This window comes from Benincasa hispida, chromosome 2, assembly GCF_009727055.1.
Source record: "Benincasa hispida cultivar B227 chromosome 2, ASM972705v1, whole genome shotgun sequence".
NCBI classification, from domain to species: domain Eukaryota; kingdom Viridiplantae; phylum Streptophyta; class Magnoliopsida; order Cucurbitales; family Cucurbitaceae; genus Benincasa; species Benincasa hispida.
In genome coordinates this window covers 21,324,878-21,330,378 of record NC_052350.1, presented here as the reverse complement: position 1 = coordinate 21,330,378, position 5,501 = coordinate 21,324,878, and the positions used below count along the sequence as shown (strand labels likewise).

The window sequence follows — 5,501 nt, the reverse complement described above, 5'->3', positions numbered from 1 at the left end:
TTTTATTTTTAAGGGTTGATGATTGCAGAGACACGATTTGATACTCCCACCTAACTCCCAATCCATCTCTCTCGAGTTCTTCACAAGGCGTTCTCTGTGAAAAAAAACTCTCCAAAACTGAAAATTTCCTTTTGTTTCAAGAGGGATTTCCACAAATTGGCTCCTTGCCAGAGACATAGCGGAGAAGACTCTATTGAAGCGTCACTATTTGTGAGATTTATTCGTTGGGAAAGAAGAATTTTTTTTAGAAAATTGAAGAATGGTTCTTCAAAGGTAATATCTTCTTCAACTCAATTGTAAGCTTAACCTTAAATTAAATTAATCATAGGATGTTGATGTGTGTTTTAATTTTATAAAAGCATTTGTATGCTTCTGCTGTAGGATCTGACCCTATCAAAGACTGCCGTATTTTCTTATAGGAAATCTATGAATCTGCAAGCCATTAAAGATTGGATATAGAATGCTTACAAGGGTGGAAGGATAAATTCTTCTTAATAGGGGCAAAGGAAGTGCTTATTAAAATATGGAAAATGCGATACCTACCTATGCTATGAGCTGTTTACATCTCCTTAAAGGATTATGTCTGAAATCATGAGGTTGTGCGATAGGTTCTAGTAAGGTGCCACGGAAGAGAAAAGGAAAATTCACTAGATGAGGTGGGAAAAACTGTGTTCCCAAAGAGTTGTGGGGATAAATTTTGGAAATATTGAGTTGTTCAACCAAGCTTTGCAAGCCAAGCAAGTATGGAGGATTAAAAAAATCCCTTATCCAAATGAGTAGGGTTCTAACAGGATGGTATTTCCCAAATTGCTCTGTTTTGGAAGCCCCTGGGTCCTGATCAAGATCATACTTTTGGAAAAGTTTGTGTTGGGGTTGTTATGTGTTCAAGAGGGGTATTAGGAAGATGATTGGAAATGGGATATTGATGCTAGCTTTTCAGGACCCTTGGATTTCTAGACTGTAAACTTTAATTATGGTTTCTAAAGGTACTGTGGGTGAGAAACGGTTTGTGGCCAGGTAATTGGGACATTCATATGTTGAACAGGGATTTAATGACCTCAACCGTTGAGGAGATCACCAGGGTCCCAGTTAGTCGATCCAATAGGGAGGATCAATGGATCTAGCACTATGATAAAACGGTGGGTATACTGTTAACAGTGGCTACAAGTGCATTATTGATAACTTGTAGAAATACATATTATTGTATCTATTTCTTTAGAATAATTAGGAAAATTTAGAGGAAAATATGTTAAGTAATATGGAATTCATAGCAAATAATTCTACTTTGCGTTCATATATTTACGAAAACTCGAAATCTTGGAAATTATAAAATTTGACATTGTTGAACGTAGGATTTGAAGAAAAATGAAGAAAAATGGTCAAGGAAACCAAAGTTGCAGTCTTGAATGCATAGAAGAGATCAACTTAGTGTCCAACTTTGCAACACAGAAAACTGCACGATAAGATGAGACATGAAAAGAGAAAACGACAAACGCATAGGCAATGGATGTCATATCAAGATGCATGTTGGTAGCTTATTTGAGACATTTGTAATAGAGTCAATGAATCTATGATGCGAGTAGTCGGTGCAACAGGATATGGAATTCAATGCAAGGTGTCGATGCATCATTAGAGAGAGACAAAGAACCTTCTTTTTTATGCCTATAAAAAGCCCATTGAAGATTTTTCTAAGTATCATACGAGACTTCTTACCAAGAAATTGGTCGAAATTCTATCCATTCCTCACTTGAAATCCACCATTGCTACCACTTCTTCAAGCTCTTCTTTAGAGAATTCTGAGTCAAAGCTCAATTTTCTTCTTTGAAAATGGAGAAAAAAAGAGACCATCATCATTGTGCAACCACATTGAAGCAGCATCATTAGAGCCAAAGGGAACAAGAAATCGTGACATGCAGGTTGACATTTTTATTTCTTGCTTTTCATTACATTTTTCTCAACATCCTCATTTGTATTAAGTTGTAGAGATTGAAAGACTCTTTAATCTTAATATGAATACAATGTCTTCTATATTCTATCCATCTGTATCTCTTTTCGTAAGCATGAGCAGCTAAATTCTTAAGGGGTTGAGGAAGATAAGTTAGCATTTTTACTAAGTTAAACATAAGTAGGCGTTCACCTTGTTTCATGTATGCATAATGTGTAGCTTAGATCAAATCGAGAGATTGGTTTAGGAAGAAAACAATCAATTACTTGAGAGAGAATGTGATTGCGGAGATTGTTAAATAGTTATAGAGGTAACTTTAGAGATAAAGTTAACCTGTTGCAAACAAAACTCATTGCATGCATCCTAGAGATAGGACGTTGTGGCTCAAAACAAGGTAGAGTTCATTATTTTATGAGTTTATAGCATGAATGTATGACTTATGTACTGTTTAGGAAAATGTTAGTAAACATTTCTCAAACCCTGTTATGTTATTCATATTTTTTCCATTTTCAACGCACGTTGCATCATTTAGTGATTGTACTTGTCATCATACATTCATCATCATTTATCGCCTCGCCATCATCCACGCCACCATACTTGTAAGTAACTCCTTAGTTACAAAACAAAATTTCCAATGCAATCTTGAAAACAAACTACTCGTTAAGGTCAAATAATCATTTCGTCACATTTTAGTCGTGTATCCCTAAGTTCGACCTCAGTTCTCATCGAGACTACCCTGCTTAGACTTGCACTTGGGTCTAAATAGGAAAAAATTGCATTCAAAGTAGATTATTAATCATATTCATGAGTCAAAGCACGACATAAGGCTATTATTTCATCGCATCATCGCATCATTCCATAAAATGCAACAGGCTTTTGATGCCGTTGTCAGGGACTACAGTAATTGATTTTGTTTACGATTTTTACAGGATCTCGATTGTAGGTGTATTGCACCCTTGTCTATGAAATGGTGCAAAACATTACATGAATGAAGGCACAATGCCTGGACTAGTATATAGCCCTGAGATCGAACGGACTTTCCACAGACGCATAAGAACAAACAGGAAGAGATGATAGAGAAAAAAACCTCGAGTAATGAGAGATCAACATAACAACTCAATAGCATCAAACGTGATCAACATCTGAGGCAACAATGAAGTGAATAACGCATTGGCGCCTGCCAATCCCATACTTCTTACAAATGATCGCAACAGACCAATCAAAGATTATGCTTCGCCTAATCAATATGACTTTTCACCAGACATCATGCGACCATTAGCTGAAAGTACTCGATTTGAGATGAAAACGGTAATGTTAAAGATGATCCAAACAACTAGACAATTTGGAGGTGCGCTAGGAGAAGATCCTCATGCCCACTTAAAATGCTTCATTCGGATCTGCAACCTTTTTGTGATTCCAAATGTCTCAGCTAATGAAATTCAATTGTTCATGTTTCCATTCTCTCTAAAAGATGGAGCAAGACAATGGGTGTATAAACGAGAACTAGGTGAAATCAACTTATGGGAATAGATGGTGGCTAAATTCATAAGGAAGTTCTTCCCTCCAACAAAAACTGCAAAGAGGCGAAGAGACATCACCAATTTTGAACAAAGGGAGCAGGAAACCTTAAGTGATGCATGGAAGAGATTCAATAAATTAGTCAAAATGTGTCTACATAACGGTTTGTCGGACTGTGTGCAAATGGAGGTTTTTTTTATGATGGACTTAAAGAAGTATCACAGATCGTAACTGACTTTGTGGTAGAAAGTGGCTTACTACAAAAGACTTATACTAAGGCAAAGGCCATTCTGGACTAGATTCCACAAAACCATGAAGATTGAAAGGAGAATGGGTTTGGATCACGGTCAATTTCAACAAGGAGAAATAATTCAAGAACGAATAATGACACCATCGCAACATTACAAATGCAAGTGACTACAATTTCAAAGCTATTACAAGCTATGACAATGACCAAAAATGGCACAGAGAATAATAATCAGTTAATGTGACATCCGAATCCTCACTGAATTCCTTAGGTTAAGAAAAGAGTTCAGACTTAAAAGCCTTGAAAGGAAATGATTGGCTAAATACGTAAACTAGGCCATGAAGGAAGTATTAATACTTAGGAAAATCTCTAATTATTGGAAACATGTGATTGATTTAAGAGTTGGAATTCAAATGTTGGAAAGACAAGGTAAACACCTAGTCCAAGGAAGAAGAAGGAATTTGGACTAAATACTAAGTATGGGATGAATCATCCTAGAGTTGGAAGTATAACTGGAATTGTAGGAGTTTTGGACGCATGCTTGAAACAGAATAGGCTCACTTGGACGCATGCTAGGGAGGCATGCATTTAATTTCATCTTGGACGCATAGTAAGAAGTTTGGGACTAAATCAAGGGGAGAAACCATGTTACAAAAAGGAAGTTATGGCCAAGAAGTAGGGATTTGAGAAGTTGAATGCACGAACCAAGGGGTCATACATCCACCAAGGAGTATTTGGGCATTAAGTGACAACAAGGGGAGGAACATAGGTTCTTCAGATGAAATTTTGATAAATCAAAGTAGGAGGTAGAGGGCGGAAATGCAAGATTTAATATGGGACAACCACTTCAAAGGTAGTATGCGTTAGACATATGTAACAGAGAACATGACTTACCTACATGCAAGTAGCTGGTGGGAATGAAGAAGGTGGTGGCTCAACCAGAAGAAGATGCTCAAATTTCCTTTAAGAAGGAGGTGGCAGGTGTTTGAGGCTTGAAGGATAACAAGGATGATCTGAAGTTGCCTACAAATACCTTTAGGGTGTTACCTTTCACTCTACAACTTTCTGATCTCTTGAGAAATCTTATAAGGGAGTTATTGGAGAGAATTAAAGTTTGAAGGGAAGACCATGTGTTGGAGTGTTGTATCAGGCGTCCAAGCTTGACTATTAGGTGTTGAACAGGTTGAACCAGGCATTGGTGTGGTTGTCCATGTGTTCAACTTGGCTGTGAAGTGTAACCCTGCGTCCAACAGCCGTTTCTTTTCCTAAATTGAAGGTGTAGTTTGAGCATGGGTGGTTGGTAAGCTAGGGTTAAGGTTAAGGAAATGTATTAAGATTATTTTAACCCTAAACATGGGATTTTAAGTTGATATTTGGGTTGATACAAACTCAGGATTTAGGAAGAAAAGAAGATACAGGAGAGTAAGGAACCCTTTTTCCCAATGAACTATGAGTGGTTTTTCTCTCTCTGTCTTTGTGATTTGATATGCCCTTATGTATATATATATATATATATGCATCGTTTTGAAAGTTGTGGCATGATTGGAAAATATGTTTTCTTCATTGATTTCATGTTGTATTGACTATTTTTCTAATATTATATGGATACATGTTTATTGTGAATTGAATTGGAAACTAAAACTGTACCTGGGATATTGTTAGCATGTCTCATGGATGTCTGGTTGGGATTATCAGTATAATCTGGCTGGGATTGTCAGCGTACCCAAGTATGTCGATATTATCGACATGTGCACATTCGGCGGGTTATATTAGGTACTGGAACTGTTTCCT

At 36.9% G+C, this 5,501-nt stretch overlaps 1 long non-coding RNA gene and 1 other non-coding gene across 3 annotated transcripts; one reads left to right on the top strand and one right to left on the bottom strand.

The window, feature by feature from the left end:
* Positions 1-5,192, top strand: LOC120070930. 2 transcript variants are annotated; one of them, XR_005480075.1, is made up of 4 exons: positions 1-273; positions 382-1,139; positions 1,353-1,916; positions 2,875-5,192. It is a non-coding gene; the product is annotated as an uncharacterized LOC120070930 (long non-coding RNA). The 2 variants fall into 2 exon arrangements; XR_005480074.1 differs by lacking the exon at positions 2,875-5,192 and having other exon boundaries at positions 1,353-2,027.
* LOC120072445 lies at positions 3,525-3,630 on the bottom strand. Its single transcript, XR_005480501.1, has one exon. It is a non-coding gene; the product is annotated as a small nucleolar RNA R71 (small nucleolar RNA).
* Positions 5,193-5,501: the final 309 nt, after the last annotated feature.